Raw genomic sequence first — 17,771 nt, 5'->3', positions numbered from 1 at the left:
CCAGAAAAAGAAGCAACATGCATGCTAGTCCAGATGCCTTTGTGATTAATTTGCAATTTTTTCCTGAGAGTTGATTTTTTGGGCTCAGAGGAGCATGGTGGGCACTCCTCGGAGAGCTGTAGTATATTCTAAGATGTGTCTAGATACCTGTGGTTGATAAAGGAAGTAGTTTCCCAGAACAGAGTTATATTTGGCCAAAAAACATTTCCAGTGACATTTTCCACTTGGCATGTAGATAGAAGATGGCATCATGTGAAAAAATAATACAATAACATGTTTCCTTTACATAGACTCTTCCACTTCAGATTCTGGTTCCTAGATTTATAGATGTTAGATAGGGAGTGTCTAAAAAAAATTGGTTTAGCCCCTGATCTCAGGGACACAATGCCTAGAAGAATCATACTACTTTTTGTAATAGCGTTTTCTGCCTTGGAGAACTGGTCCTTTTCTTCAACATTCTTACTTTAAGCCTTCAGGTTCCCCAAAACCTATTTGCAGCTACAAAATTAAGTGTAAATGAAATAAATTAAATATAGGCAAAACTCGACAGGGCATGGTAGCTCATGCCTGAAATCCCAACACTTTGGGAGGCCAAGGCGGGAGGATTGTTTGAGCCCAAGAGTTCGAGAGTAGCCTGGGCAACATGGCAAAACCCCATCTCTACAAAAATTAAAAATTAAAAAATTAAAAAATAATTATAGAGAAACTCATTTTAAAAATTATGCTATATTTAGATTATTGTATTTATGTTAATATAACCAGTATATTTATACAACAAAACACCACCAAATTAGCACAATTTAGAAGAAAGTCTACCTGTAAAAGAGTTATTAAATATTTATTTTACAATTATGATTAAAAAACTTTAAATTCACATAGTATTAAATATGAGGGCTTTGCTAGGAAATATGTTGTCTATTCAGGCTCACTGACCTGTAGAAAACAATAAAAATCCTGGCAGAAGTAAAATTTAAGTTGTTGGTCTTAAATTCTCTTTTAAGAAAGAGATATACAAACTTATATGCTTTTAAAATTAAGAATTGCAAGTATAAAATTATTTTCTACAAATATGAATATCTAAAGTGCTGTATCTAAGTTCCATATTTGGTTGATTTCAAAGATGGCCATAAGAGTGGAGGTGAATAAAGAGGAGAAGAGGTAAAAGAAAGTTGGAGGAAGCGAGGGATAGGGAGAGATTTGTTAAATGAAACAAAATCACAGCTAGATAGGAGGAACAAGTTCTAGTGTTCTATAGCACTGAAGGATGACTATAATTAACAATAATACATTATAGAGTTTCAAATAGCTAGAAGGAGGATGGTGAAAGTTCCTAACACAAAGAAATTATAAATGTTGGAGAGGATGGCTGTGCTAATTACACTGATCTGATCGCTATACATTACATGTATTGAAACATCACTATGTACCCCATGAATATGTACAATTATCATTTGTCTATTAAAATTAATTAATTATTTTTTTTTAAAAGAAGAAAGTCGGAGGGGGAAACAATTGATAAAGGAGGACAGGAAGAGACAGGAGAAAAAGAAAACAAATAAGATATACACATACAAAGAAACAGAAAAATAGGCAGTGAAAGAGAGGAAGAGCAAAAGCAAACGAACAAGAGAGCGACGTGCTGGTGGTGAGCAGGCGATATGGTTTGGATCTTTGTCCTCACCCAAATCGCATGTTGAATTGTAATCCCCACTGTTGGAGGTGCGGCCTGGTGGGAGGTGACTGGATCATGGGGGTGGTTTCTCATGAATGGTTTAGCACCATCCCCTCGGTGCTGTTCTCGTGATAGTGAGTGAGCTCTTGTGAGATCTGGTTGTTTAAAAGTGTGTAGCACCTCCCCCAGCTCTCTGTCTTGCTCCTGCTCTGGCCACGTTAAGATGTGCCTGCTGGCCGGGCGCGGTGGCTCACGCTTGTAATCCCAGCACTTTGGAAGGCCGAGGCGGGCGGATCACGAGGTCAGGAGATCGAGACCACGGTGAAACCCTGTATCTACTAAAAATGCAAAAAATTAGCCGGGCATGGTGGCGGGCGCCTGTAGTCCCAGCTACTCGGAGAGGCTGAGGCAGGAGAATGGCGTGAACCCGGGAGGCGGAGCTTGCAGTGAGCTGAGATAGCGCCACTGCACTCCAGCCTGGGCGACAGAGCGAGACTTCGTCTCAAAAAAAAAAAAACAAAAAAAGATGTGCCTGCTTCCTCTTCACTTCTGCCATGATTATAAGTTTCCCGAGGCCTCCCCAGAGGCTGAGCAGATGCTGCCATGCTTCTAGGTAAAAATTACCCAGTCTCAGGTATTTCGTCACAGCAGTGTGAGAACGGCCTAATACAGCAGGTGAATTATTCTCCTCATAACTTGGAGTTCACTGTGGACTTCAAGTGTCTGTCCTTTGAAATATGAAGTAGCTGCTTAACCACTGCCCAAAGCCCTTCAATTTCTCTTGACTTTTGACCTTTCTTCCAAGACACTGGCAGTCAAATCAACGCATCAAAGGAAACATGTGCTTTGGGCTACTGTGGTAGTGACCAGAATAATATTATCTTGGGGCCAAAAAGAATCAAGTTAGTAGCCAGACATCCCACAGACAAGAGACCACCAAACACTGTCAAGGTTAACAAAGCAATGGTAGCTCTTAGGATCTAGAACGCTATATAATCAGTAGGATAGTTTTTCATATGCAAATTATACTTTCAAAGTGATTGAAAATCATTTTCCCCTAAGTGTTGAAACTTCTTCCCTGGGATATTACTTAGCTTTTCTAATACAAAGTTCTTAGATTAATTTCTGGTGTATCATGTCTACATAAGAAGAAATGGAATGCCATGGTTTTTGATAATTGCTTTATAGCAAGATCCTTTCAGCCTATCAGACCCTTTAACCCTTTTCTCACTATACACTCTTGTAGCTGTAAGTGTCCTCTTACTGCTTGATCCATCTGTTACCTTTCTGGAATCTCCCCTGAGCTAAGCTCGTTACCAAACTGTGATCTCCCGTAAGCAATAAATCCAGCCCCACCCTGCCACATATGGACACTAGTCTGCTTCCAAGACCACCTCCCTTCATGGTTGTAAAGCAGAAATATAACACTGATAGAAACAAATGGAGGAAGTAGAATTTTTTGAAAGCCAAGGAAGCAGCCACATCCTGTAATAAAATTTAAAAAATAATCCCCATTGTCTACATTAAACCAATACCACAAAATAAAAGGGTGTGTGTTGGGGGTGGGGGATTTGTTTATTTCAATAGCAACTTGCTGACATATTCCCCCTCGTCTTGTCACAGGTTGTCTGTCCCATTTCTGCATCAAAAGCCTGAAGGTTTTGTTTGCTGGGTCTTTCAAGGTAATATTAGAGCCTGTGTTCTCCACAAAAACTAGCTCAACTCAGCTTGCATTCTCTGAAAAAGTTAGCTTGACTCAGGTGAATTATTTCTTGCATTTGTACATGACAACCTGATTCTTAAAACAAGACTTACTTATCAAAAGACTTTGAAGGATTTCCCTTCTCAGCATCAAGGTAGAACAAGAAGTTGGACATATGTACTGTGCATGATTTTCTTAGCTTTTTTTTCCAGTCAAGATTAAGAGTTGCACCTACCAGAAAAGAATGATCTTATAGTTTGAATTGCCAGCTTTAGAGAAATGATACACTAGATCCCATCAAATATCAAGACCTATTTACTCTTTTCTCTATTTCCTTAACCAAAAGGGGCTCTTCCTAACAAAAATAACACCTACTTCAACACTAATATAGAATTAATTATAATCTTCAATCTATTTTGTGACCATTCCTAATCTTCCCCTGGGACTTCTACATGATTCTTTTAAAACAATTTTACATACCAACTGGAGACTTTTAAGGTGGATTTAACTTTTTAATTTACTGTATATATGCAATAACCTCTTGAAAATCTGGAGTGCACTTACTGGAATTATACTTTCTTCTTTATCTCTCCTTTTTCTTTTTTTGTCTGAGATGCAAGATTTGGCAATGTACAGAAGAAAATACAGAATACAGTGTACTGATGCAGCATAGCTTTTGGAGCCAAGTAGACATGGCTTTGAGACCTTGATCTAGTTATTCAACTTTTCTGTTGGTCTAGTTATTCAAACTTTCAGAGTTTGATTCCTGGAAATGGTAACACTCTCTATCTTATGGAATGCTATGAAGATCAAAAGAGAGCTCAAAACTCTTGAGCCCGGTGGGTGAAAGATTGAAGATACAAGTAAAATTTATACGTTCCCAGTTTCTATGGGGCCAGGGAATTGGATGCTAGTTTACAGAAATGACTGTTTCCCAAATTTCCCCAATAATAATTTCTTACGGTATTTGTTAAAAATACAATTTCCCTGGTCTCATCACAGACTTGATGATTCAGAAATTCCAAGACTTGGAAGCTAAGGAACTATATTTTTAACAAACACTCCTTATGATTCATACCATGAGAAAAGTTGCAAAAACACTGATATAGACTATCAGTATCTGTTATGTTCTATAATTATAAGCAAAATTCAAAATAAAATAATATTTTAATAAATGAATTTTTAATGTGTACAACTTCTTATGCTCCTAGTTAAATTATCTAGTTAAATATTTTAATTAAAATTTACGCTAAATATTTAAACTTTAAGTCCACCTGTCTTTTTCTCTGTAGATTCTACAAAGCAGTCAAATTTCATTCTCATTAGTGAATAAAAAAAAATTGCTTTTAGTTTTAACTAATTTAGTATTAGAAGAATAAGAGCCAAGAATATTATAAAGCATTTTAGTAATATATAGTGCTATATGAATGTTTATTATAACTGTAATAATTTAAATAATAATAGTTTATACCTACAAGACTTGACTTGTGTGTTAACCAGTTAGTTTCATTTTAATATGCTATTAGCAAATCTCTAAGCTTCATAGAGAAAAAGCTTGAAATATTATGCATAAAAACAACATAAAAATCTCTTCTTATTTGAACCCAAATTGCTTTTTACTCTTTCTTTTTTTTTCAGATGGACCTCTAGCTAATTGTAACTTTTAGGTTCAGAAACCTTTGTATTTTTAAGTGTTTGGCATCCAGATATAAATTTTCTATTTCCTTCAAAGATGACATTGTGGATGATGATTCTCTTTGAGCGCTGTATATGACAGGGACCCAGAGAAGTGAGAAAATGAAGAGGAAAAGGTGTGAGAAGAGTTGGATAGACTAGTGTATCACCAGCAGTTGTTTAAAAATGAATGATTATTCAACAGAGAGCATTTACTGAGCTCTTACTAGGAGCCAGATACTGTCCTAATGGCCTAAACATAGCTACTAACTGTTCTGTTGATTCATTGTTTTCAGTTTTGCCTCTGAGCCCTGTGATCAGCTAGAGCAATGGCAATTGTTGGTGACTTATAGATAATTTTCTGTTAAAAAGAGTGAGGCTGTTCTTGATTGCCATAGAGCATAACTACCACACAGTGGTTGATGCTCTGTTTCAGAACTTCCTATAAGTTTGTGCATACATTTATGTCTGTCTTGTGTCAATGCTGCCCAAAAAAGCTAATTATTTATTTTGCTCTCATCCACTGTAGTTTGAGATGAACATGCTTTAGGGCTATGAAATCAGACATTAGACGGTATCTAGAATCTAGATTATACCACCATATATTTGTTTTTAAGTTGCGTTCACATTATTCCTTAGTTGTTTCTTACTAAATTATCTTTTTTGTTTTAGCTAGTACACTTCTACATTTTTTTCCAGGATAAAACTATGTATGGGGAGGGTACTCAAATGTTGGTTCAATTAAATAAATATTTTACCTAATTAACTACACTGTAGATTCTCATTGGTGACTATTTCTCTTTTTTTGACATTCGGTAAGTAACATTGATGATACTTTCCATAACTTAAATATTTGATATGTAGTGTTTTGGGAAGGTCTGAAACTACCAGTCATATGAAAAGTCGGAACATGGTCACTAATAATTCTCAACTATATTCTCAATGGTCGGATTTGGGAATTTTTTTCCATTCCAGAGACATTAGAAAATATAAAAATTATACATAAGAGTTTTAAATAAAGGATTTTGTTACTTTTCCTTTTTTTTTTTTCTGTTTTGAGATGAGCACTTGCTATTCTGCCCAGGCTGGAGTACGACGGCTATTCACAGGCATGCACTACAGACTTGAACTCCTGGGGGCAACCCATCCTCCTACCTCGGCCTCTGCAGTAGCTGGGACTGCAGGAACACATCACCAGGCTCAGGTCTTTTTACTTTTATTGTGTATGTAGTCTATAAAACTGTTATGTATTTGTTTATATTTTCCTTAAAGGTTTTTCTTATTCTTAATGTTTTGATGTTAGTCTTCCAAATTTTCTTTCATGCATAGATGCACTTTTTCATAAAAATGTGAGTGCACACTTACATTCAATTGTAATTAATTTGTATGCATAATATCTCTTCATAAAGTTGCTCATTTTTTTATTGAATGGACAGCTGATGAGGGTGAGGGTGGACAGAGTCTCACTATGTTGCCCAGGCTGTTGTTTGGCTTTTGCGTTTGTTGTTCTTTCTGGATGATGGTACAGGTCTTTGAAATATTTGTATATTTCTTCAATATTTTATATACTAAGGAAAAAGAAACATATGCAGACAGCTAATTAAAATGTCCTTTTCTCACTTAAGTAGGTTGAAAAGTATGCCAGTAGGTAATATAATTTTTCATGACTTTGACCTTGGTGGTAACTTCTTCAAAAGTCAGAGCAAAGGCTATACTATTATTACTTTGCTTTGTAAGCCTTTACCATTCATGGTTTCCTCAACGCTCTAAGAAGTCCTTATAAGTATTGGCGAAAAAAATCTTTGTAAGAATTTCCTTTCATATAAGAATAGAGTCTTCCCTATTATTCACAGGTCCTCAAGAAAGGGAGATAAGTACCTGTGCACCCCAAAGACCAAGGCTTAGTTGACATAAACATATCTCTGGATATACTGGCCATGGCTCTCCACTACTAATTTCTCAAGCTGTATAGTTATGAGGCAGTATAAGGTAGTGGGATAGACCTTTGATTATGAAATTGGACACAGAGTTGGAGTCCCACTTATGCAACAATCTAACTGCAATTATTCACTTATTTGTCTTTTTCCACTACATGGACAAAGATCATGTTTTATTTGCCTTCCTATCCCTATCACCTGGCACATAGCACTCAGTTAATACTTATTTAATAAAGCTTGAATGCATCCCTAACCTTGGACAGCTCACTAACAGTCTCTCTGAACTTCATATTTGTCATATGTAAAATAGACTGGTTACTCTCTAACGTCATTTCCAGCTCTGACACTGTGCAATTATATGATCTGTGTATTCTGGAGCCAACTTCCCAAAACAATCTCTCTTGTTTGGGCCATTGAGAAATGGCATTGAATTCTTTGCTTTATTATAAACGGCTTCTTAATCTCTGAATCATTCCTATTTAAAAGAGATTCAAGGAGCCTGCAGTATTGCTGTATATTTGGTGGAGAACAACTTGAAGAATTGCTTATTCGATATTTTATAGTTTCATGCAGAGTTCCTACTCCATGAGAGCTTTGGAGATATTTTACATTACTTTTTAAAGTCATCTTCTAGCTCAAGAAATTTGGTACCTATCTGGTTTGATTGACTTGGCTATGTTTCAACAAATTTGTTGGGTGACTAACAAGAGTTCAGAATGATTCAGATGATGGAATGGTGGACTACCTAGTATTTAAGTCATTGGAGAGGCCAAGACATCTGTCCATCTATAACATTTTACAGCTATCCTTTACCGCTTTATAATAGAGAGAATTTGCTTGAAGAATGATAGAAACATAAGGGCTAGAATCATACCATCAACACTGTAGAAGGTTCAAGTGGGAATGATCTGAGGTTTATTGTGAGGAGCCTCAGTGGCTGCCTAAAAGAGAAATAGGAACACGGTGGGTGAAAGAAGACTAATTAGATAGGACTCCGAGTTCTCCTCATTCCAGCTTCAACCATTTTGACCATGAGCAAACCCGTTTCTGTCCATTTCACCTGCTCATCTTCAGAATAAGTTTATTAAAAAATGTTCTGCTTCAAAATAAAATTTGGGCCTATCAATCTCTTCCAACTTCTCATTTACAGATAGAGGCTCAGAAGGTTGTGATTTGCTCTTGAGAGAGGTCATTGAAAGATCTCCTAGACTGGGTTCTAATTTTCAAAGAGATTTTGAGGAAAAGAAATGTCAGAAGTAGCTGGGCGCGTGGGTCGCATCTGTAATCTCAACATTTTGGGCTGGGCGTAGTGGCTCATGCCTGTAATCCCAGCACTTTGGGGAGCTGAGGCTGGTAGATCACTTGAGGTCAGGAGTTCGAGACCAGCCTGACCAACATGGTGAAACCCCGTCTCTACTAAAAATACAAAAAAAATTAGCTGAGGGTGGTGGCACCTGCCTATAATCTCAGCTACTCAGGAGGCTGAGGCAGGAGAATCGCTTGAACTCAGGAGGTGGAGGTTGCAGTGAGCCAAGATCGTGCCACTGCACTCCAGCCTGGGTGACAGAGTAAGACTCCATCTCAAAAAAAAAAAAAAATCATTTTGGAAGGCCAAGGCAGGAAGTTCACTTGAAGCCAGGAGTGTTCCGGACCAGCCTAGGCAAAACAAACGAGATGCTGTCTGTACAAAAAAGAAAGAATGACCAGCCTGGCCAACATGGCCAAACCCCATCTCTACAAAAAAAATACAAAAATTAGCTGGGCGTGGTGGCACATGCCTGTAATCTCAGCTACTCAGGAGGCTGAAGCAAAAGGATTGCTTGAACCTGGGAGGCAGAGGTTGCAGTGAGCCAAGATGGCGCCACTGCACTCCAGCCTGGGCAATAAAGTGAGATTCCATCTCAAAAAATAATAAATTAATAAATAGGAAAGAGAGCAAGAGAGAAAGGAAGAATAGAAGGGAGAGAGGGACAGAGGGAGGGAGGAAGGAAGGGAGGAAGGGAAAAAGGGAGGAAGGGAGGGGACCCCTAAGTAGGGCCAAAGGTATATGTGAAAAAACCTACAGTAATAGAATATTTAAAGTTTTAAAATATCCAAAGCACTCATAAATACATACGATTTGATCTTCACAACAGACATGTAAAGCGAGTAATGTAGGTATCATTAACCTCAATTTACAGATGAGGAAACTGACACCAGGCAAGGTCAGGTGACATGCACAATGCCACAAGTGTTAGAGCCTGAACTAGAACTCTAACATTTCTGACCTTCAACCCAGTGCTCTTTGTATTACGCCACACCGCAGACTAAAGAAACATGACAAATAGGTCTGTCAACATATCTTAGAGACATGAGTTGGTAGTAGGTAGAAGATTCACACACATTCTGGCGCCCAGGGATACGATTTGGCAATGTGTAAGTTATCCTATGCTGTCATTGCTCACAGTCTGAATCATGTACATTATTCCCACTGGGGGAATATTTGAGCATCAGCTCCTAAGTGCTATTTTAGCAACAGCACTTTGCTAATTATGAAGACAAAATTACTTTATTAGATCATAAGGAAAACTGTCTTTTGGTTTTATCAGGCATTTGTTTCTGCTGGTTAAAAATATTTTGGTTTTCCTTATAAGAATTTACTTAGCCAAAATGTTTAATGTGGAAGAAAACGTAAGATAAATTTTCTTCTGTATTAAAGTCTGATTTTTTTTTCATTTTCTTTTCTTCTCCCATCCTCTACTCTTGGCTAGTTCCCTACTAATTATTCATTATTGATCATGTAAAATCTCTTTTCCAGGGCAAAAATCATACTTAAAAAGAAATTAATTTATAACCTTACAAGACTCAATACATTATAACAGATTGAAACATTTTAGAGGTTAGAATGTAAAAATGAGAGAATATTTGAAAAGAAACCTAGTCTTTCTGGGGAAACAGCTATGAGGTACTTTTCAATGTAATGTATAAAACAGTTTGATGCTTGAGGTAAAAAGTCACATTTGGGGCCGGGCATGCTGGCTCATGCCTGTAATCCCAGCACTTTGGGAGGCTGAGGTGGGCGGATCACTTGAGGTCAGGAGTTCAAGACTAGTCTGACCAACATGTTGAAACCTCGTCTCTACTAAAAATACAAAAATTAGCTGGGTGTGGTGGAGGGCGCCTGTAATCCCAGCTACTTGGGAGGCTGAGGCAGGACAGCCGCTTGAACCTGGGAGGTGGAGTTTGTAGTGAGCCGAGATCATGCCATTGCACTCCAGCCTGGGAAACAAGAGTTAGACGCCATCTCAAAAAAAAAAAAAAAGTCAAAAAGTCACATTTGGCTAGTCTGCCTTTCTTGGTACTCTAAAAAATGATTCTAGAGATCTTAAAGGACCAATTAACAATTAACAATTAATTGTATCAAATACAGAGAAATCATTTAAGCTAATTTCACAGAACAAAACCCAGAATATTTAATTAGTCCATCTTGGGAGAATACAAGCATATTATCTGAGAAATTGCTATCATATTCATAAAATTAACAAGTTCCCTCTCTTTGAAGAGGCTGTCCAGATGCCTTTGGCTTTCATAGGCCAGGTGGAAAGAGGGTAATATTTGGGGTGAGGAGTATCATGGAGATATAGTCAGATCCTTTTTTTTTTTTTAACTTTTTCCAAGATAGAACAATATATGAAGATCCTAATGGATCGTTCTCTCTCTTGGAATTGGGTATAGATGAGAAAGAGAAAACAGTGAAGTGCCCTTAAACAATATATAAATTCATTTCTCTTTTACATAAAAGAAGTCCAGAAGTAAGCCATCCAGAGTTGGTATAACAGTTCTATGATCATCATGCACACAGAATCTTTCTACCCCATTGCTCTGCCACATGGCTTCTACCTAATAGCCCAGAAGCACTGCTCACGCTTCAGCCATCATGTTTTATTTCCAGCCCAAATGAAGGAGACAGAGATGATCTGTCTGCATGATCTCCCTTTAAGGAGGCTTCCTGGAAATTCAAAAGAACAATTTCAATGACATCTCATTTATTAGAATTTAGTCACATACCTACATACCTAACTGCAAGGGTTTCTTTTCTTTTCGAGTGGCTATAAACCCAGCCAAAATAAAGTTTTCATCACTAAGAAAGGATGAGGAAGTAGATACTTGAGATTTCGTCTGACACAAGTCTTCTCTTTTCACCACCGTTTTGGTTAACAGTTGCCAGATGCTTGAGCTGTATGAGTTTGCTTGAAACCCCCTTCCTCTTTTTTCCTAATCTGAACTCAAGTGTAAATAAATTGCTGCTCCTCTGGTCAAGTAGAAGAGAGATGAACTTGAGGAGTTTAATTTTTTCCCCTAAAACTTGCTGGGAAATGCATCTAAAGACATTGTTCAGACTACATGCAAGTTGCTCGTTGTGGAACTCCTGAAGAACTGAAACTCTCAGAATAAAACTCTATAGCATCACCACCATATCCCTAAAAATATATAAACCTAAATTTAAATGTTATTTAAAATGGCAGATGGGCCAAATAACCACGTTCCAAGCTGGTATGAAACTGTGTGTACTATGAGATTTTTCCGAGAAAAAAAAAATAGCCCAGGCAACTCAAATCTAAACAAGGAAACATCTCCAAATATCCTGTAATTTGCTTTCGAGCAAGGATCATGGGAATAATAGTTAAAGCCAGAAGAAATCTGAATAAACTCTGTTTTCATTTCAAAAAGATGCAAGGGAGAGTCAAGGTCTATACGTCATGGTTAAAAATGTCAAAGCAAGAACAGAGGGCTTAAGTATAACTGAACTTTAAAAATGATGATGATCATTATTTTTAAGAGACAAGATTCTTCCTTGTCACCCAGGTTGTAGTGCAATTGCACAATTATAGCTCACTGCAGCCTCAAACTTCTAGTCTCGAGCCATCCTCCCACCTCAGCCTCCCAAGTAGCTAGGACCACAGGTATGCATAACTGTTCCTGGTTTATTTATTTTTAAGAAATGTTTTTAGAGACAGGGTCTCATTATATTGCTCAGGCTGAAAAAATTATTACTTATCATAAAAATTTGTTACATGAAGTAAAGGGAAGTACTGCAGCTGTCTCAATGAACCTACAGACTGTCAATTCACAAAATGTTATGTTTGCTTGTGTGCAGTGGCTCACACCTATAATCTCAGCACTATGGGGGGCTGAGGGGGAGGATTGCTTGAGGCCAGAAGTTCGAGACCAGATTAGGAAACACAGTGAAACCCCATCTCTACAAAACAAAAATTTAAAAATTAGCTGGGCATGATGGTGTGCTCCTGTAGGCCCAGCTACTTAAGAGGCTGAGGCAGGAGAATCACCTGAGCCCAGGAGTTCCAGATTACAGTGAACCATGATTGTGTCCCTGCACTCCAGCCCAAGTGACAGAGCAAGACCCTGTCTCAAAAAAAAAAAAAAAAAAAGTTTGTTCATTTCCCTAGCATATTGTTGTCTCCAGATTAATCATCATTGTTTGGACAAATATTATTTATCTACTGTGTTCCAGGCATGGTGCTGGGGGGCAGAAGGAAACAATCTGTCCCCTCAAGGGGTTCAGTTTGGTGATTACAAATTATTTGTAATTTTCATCTTTACAAATGACAGAATCATTGTATTCTGGGATCTCAGAACCAGGAATCTGGGATTAAGCAACATGGTTTGTTCACCAAGAACAAAGTAGAAAGAGCACAGGTTTAGGATTGAGAAAACTTCCATTTAAAGCTCAGCTCTGTCACTTACTATCTGTGCCTTTGAGCAGATTACTTCACCTTTCTTAATTTCAGTTTCTTCCTCTGAGAATTGAGAATAATGCCTACCTGTCAGGGTTGTTCTGAGGATTAAATGAAATAATATAAATGCTGTGCTTGGCCCATGGGAGGTATTCAAACACTGTAATTATTATAATTATCATTAATTATTATGTTATTTCCAAGAATGGATTAGGTTCTACAGAATGCTTTGGAGAGTGCACATATAGTAAGAGCAATACATATATAGAGCTTGCTATGATCCATGTACTGTTCTCAGCACCTTCCTCAGCAGGATTGGTATTTTTAAGAATAGCAACCATCCTTCAAGATATTATTATTTTTATCCCTGTTTTACAGTTGAGGAAATTGAGGCACAGAAAGTTGAGTAACTTGCCCAAGGTCACACAACTAAGTAACAAAGTTGAGATGTGAACCCAATCGCCATTTCTCCAGAGTCTGCACTCTCATTATTCTATCACTATGAATAACTTAATTATTTAATTTGGGCTGGGTGCAGTGGCTCACACCTGTAGTCTCAACACTTTGAAAGGCTGAGGTGGGCAGATCACTTGAGGTCACGCGTTTGAGACCAGCCTGGCCAACAGAGTGAAACCCTGTCTCTACTAAAAATACAAAAATTAGCCGGTGTGGTGGTGCACACCTATAATCCCACCTACTTGGAAGGGTGAGGCAGGAGAATCTCTAGGACCTAGGAGACAGGTTGTAGTGAGCTGAGATCATGCCACTGCACTCCAACCTGGGTGACACAGTGAGAGCCTGCCATGAAAAAAAAATAATAATATTATTTAATCTGTAAATCATACATGAGACTAGAAAAAATTTCTGACTTTCGGTGATTAACTTTTGATACAATAGTACAACCCTGCTACCTGGGCAAAGTGGCCCTAGTCTTAGGCCCTGTGCTTTAGAAGGCCCTACATATCACAACACACACAAAAATTTTTATTTCATTTTATTTTATTTTTTGAGACGGAGTCTCACTCTGTCGCCCAGGCTGGAGGGCAGTGGCACTATCTCGGCTCACTGCAAGCTCCGCCTCCCGGGTTCACACCATTCTGCTGCCTCAGCCTACCGAGTAGCTGGGACTACAGGCGCCCGCCACTATGCCCGGCTAATTTTTTTGTATTTTTAGTAGAGACGGGTTTCACCGTGTTAGCCAGGATGGTCTCGATCTCCTGACCTCGTGATCCGCCTGCCTCGGCCTCCCAAAGTGCTGGGATTACAGGTGTGAGCCACCGCGCCTGGCCCCCCCAAAAATAAATTTATTTAACAACACATGGGCACTTCTGATACTCAAGATCTGGCTCTTAGCATTGACACAGTGTGTTCTTAAGCATCCACTCGTGCTTAACAGCATTTAAGGCTCAGGAAAATGCTTCTTTATATCTCTTATCCTATGTCATTAAGTGAAATGGCAATTGTGTCCAAATTCTGTGATGTCTTCTGGATTATACCACCACAAGATATGAAGATGAACATGAGCAATTTAGGAGAATGTGAATAACAGAAGCATCTAGGTAAGAGAAGAGACTAACTTTTCAGATCTTTCAGTTATCAAGAGTGCAAAAGATTTTTGCGTAATGCAGTATCATTTTCCAACACACAAAGTATGCATTTTCTTTTTCTTTTTTTTTTCTGAGACGGAGTCTCACTCTCACCCAGGCTGGAGTGCAGTGGCACGATCTTGGGTCACTGCAACCTCTGCCTCCCGGGTTCAAGTGATTCTCCTGACTCAGCCTCCCGCGTAGCTGGAAACAGGCCTGTGCCACCACACTCAGCTAACGTTTGTATTTTTATTGGAGATGGGGTTTGGCCATGTTGGCCAGGCTGGTGTCTCAGACTCCTGACCTCAAGTGATCTATCCATCTAGCCCTCCCAAAGTGCTGGGATTACAGGCATGAGCCACTGTGCCTGGCCTTCTTCATGTTTTAATTTGTGTTTCCTGACTACTGTGAACTAGTATTTTATTTGCAATAATTAAATATGGTGGCTGAGGAACATTTTCTAAGATAAAACAATTTATATTATTCAAATGTGTGTATATGAAGGTTATACATAACACGCATGAAGTGTGATACCATTTCTTCACATTGGCCACTGAATGGGCATTGAATGTGATCATTAAAAATGGTTTTATTTTTATTAAAATATTTAAATAGATGCAAATAAATTTTTAAAACATTTTTGTTTAATTATTTTGATTTAAAATTTTGACATTTTCAGAGCAGATGATAAATCTGAAAAAGAAGTTGATATTTAATGATTATAATTTGTTTTTCTCTTTAGAAATTTTAGGAAAGATTATTTTTCTTTTGTTTCTTTTGTTTCATGTCAAACGGGCAATGTGACAATGGTGTAACAAGGTTCAAGGATGGCATATCTCACACATGTGCATGAACACTCAATCATTACACTCATGAACTACAAAAGCATCAGGAGAGATTCTTTTGAATACTTTAGAAAAATTCCTTTCTAACATTAAATAATGGGAATTTTCCAGTTTTTTAATTTACTTTACATTTTTTGATGGACGATATATTTGAACACTTTGAATACAGTCACTTTGGTTTTTTTTAAATCTTTCAAGACTTTGAGAATCAGTACAAGTTAAGGTCAAGATAGAAATAGAAAATATAAAACTGAAATTCAGAGAAGAAATAACTAGGAAGAAAACTTGTCAAGACAGAAGAATAGAACATACTTCTTTTTTTTTTTTTTCTAAAAGTTTGATAGTTTGATACCTGACTTTGATATATTTAGACATATGATATATAGGCTGCTATGCATCATCTGGTCCCACTATTATAAATGTTAGGGGTGGGCCTTTCAGACAGGGTCCATGCAGTTACCACAGCAAGCTCTTTTTGGCCTAACTTGTATTTTAGCAATTATAAAATAATTAAATTAGTAGCTTCACAATTGGAGAAAGTTACAAAGTGATAGCAAAAAATTCAGCACATTTCTGAAATATGAATAACTCAAAGAGGATTATATGATAGACTTGGGTGTTTTAAAGTACTGTATGATTTTCTTGGGGGAAAAAAGTCCATGTCGAAAATCTATGCCACATTCTGAAATAAAGAATGGTTCCTAGGATAAAATGATCTTCAAGGAGGAATACTATGTTAAGAAGCGATTCTATTAATTTGGACAATCAATAAATGAGTAATGATACTCATGTAATGTGCCCTCAGCAGACAACAATGTTGAAGGTCTAAAGCAAGTAAAAGATGTGGTCCTGGCTGCAGGAATTTTACAATCTAATTGATCTAATTGAAGAGATAAGCAATGCATACTTGAAACAATTAGAGATTAGATGCTAAAAGAATGAACTGTGAAGTCCAACAAGTTTTACTGAGGATCAAAGCAGAGAAACATTGGTGTGAACTTGAGTCACCTTGCAGGGAGAGATTCTTAGAGGGCTCCCTAAGAAGGGAATGAGACCCAAAATAATAATCTCTGGAATGGATTTAGGAAGGGTCTTATTGGTCCAAGGAAACCACATGAACTATAAATCATATTTTAAAACAAACAAAATGCCATTCCTTAGTAATGCTGTAAATTTTCCTAATACTATCTAGTCTTATATTTTATTTTTTCTTTTCTTTTTTTTTTTTTTTTTTGACACAGAGTCTCGCTAAGTTGCCCAGGCTGGAGTGCAGTGGCGCAGTCTTGGCTCACTGCAAGCTCTGCCTCCCAGGTTCACACCATTCTCCTGTCTCAGCCTCCTGAGTAGCTGGGACTACAGGCACTCGCCACCATGCCCAGCTAATTTTTTGTATTTTTTTTTAGTAGAGACGGGGTTTCACTGTGTTAGCTGGGATGGTCTCCATCTCCTGACCTCATGATCTGCCCGCCTCGGCCTCCCAAAGTGCTGGCATGAGCCACTGCTCCTGGCCTCTTTCTTTCTTTTTTTCATAGAGATGGGGTCTCACTATGTTGCCCAGGCTGTTCTCAAACTTCTGGGCTCTAATAATCCTCCCACCTCAGTTTCCCAAAGTACTGGGATTACAGGCATGAGCCACTATGCCTGGCCTCTAGTCATATATATATACACATATGTATATGTGTGTGTGTGTATGTGTGTGTGTGTATATATATATATCTATATAGAGATATATATACAGTTTCTTTGTTTTAAAAACAGGGTCTCACTCCCAGGCTGGAGTGCAGTGGCACGATCATGGCTTATTGCAACTTCAAATGCCGGCACTCAAGTGTTCCTCTCCCCCTCAGCCTTCCTAGTAGCAACGACTACAGGCACACACCACCATACCCAGCAAATTATTTCAATTTAATTTTTGTAGAGATAGGGCCTTGCTATGCTGCTTGGGCTGGTCTCGAACTCCTAGGCTTATGAGATCCTTCTGCCTTGGCTTCCCAAAGTGCTGCGATTACAGGTATGAGCCCCTGAGCCTGGCCCAGATACATATTTGTAAAAGCTCCATATTTGTTACCTATTATCCCAAGACTTAGTGGCTTAAAACAATAGCATCTCAGTGGGCACTGTGACATGTGCCTGTAGTCCCCACTACTTGGGAGGCTGAGGCAAGAGTATGTCTTGAGCCCAGGAATTCCAGGCTGTAGTGTACTGACTGTGCACCTTTGAATAGCCACTGCACTCCCAGCCTGGGCAACATAGGGAGACTCTGTCTCTAAAAAAAAATAAACAAAAAACAGTATCTCACATAGTTTCCATAGGCCAGGGATTTAAGAAGAGCTTAGCTGGTTGGTTCTGGCTCAGAGTGTCTCATAAGGTTGCAATCAAGATGTTGGTCAGGTCTTCTGGAGGCTTTACTGTGGTGTGGGAAGATCTGCTTCCAAGATGGCTCATTCACAGGCTGGCAAGTTAGTGCAGGCTATTGGCGGGAGGTCTGAGTTCTTCGCCACGTGGACCTTTCCCTTGGCCTGTTTGAGTGTTCTCTTAACTTGGTGGCTGATTCCTGCCAGAGTGAATAAGCCAGGAAAGAGCAAAGTGGAAGCTGCAATATTGTTTATGACCTTAGCCT

General features: G+C 38.3%; 1 non-coding gene across 1 annotated transcript; it reads right to left on the bottom strand.

Moving 5' to 3' along the window:
• Positions 1–15,091: 15,091 nt before the first annotated feature.
• On the bottom strand, positions 15,092–15,195 carry LOC116477581 (small nucleolar RNA U13). The gene has a single exon (XR_004250545.1). It is a non-coding gene; the product is annotated as a small nucleolar RNA U13 (small nucleolar RNA).
• Positions 15,196–17,771: the final 2,576 nt, after the last annotated feature.

The sequence above is a fragment of the Hylobates moloch genome, unplaced genomic scaffold (assembly GCF_009828535.3).
Source record: "Hylobates moloch isolate HMO894 unplaced genomic scaffold, HMol_V3 SCAFFOLD_11, whole genome shotgun sequence".
In the NCBI taxonomy this organism is placed as follows: Eukaryota; Metazoa; Chordata; class Mammalia; order Primates; family Hylobatidae; genus Hylobates; species Hylobates moloch.
The sequence above is the reverse complement of the archived record's forward strand: the minus strand, read 5'-3'. Positions and strand labels throughout refer to the sequence as shown.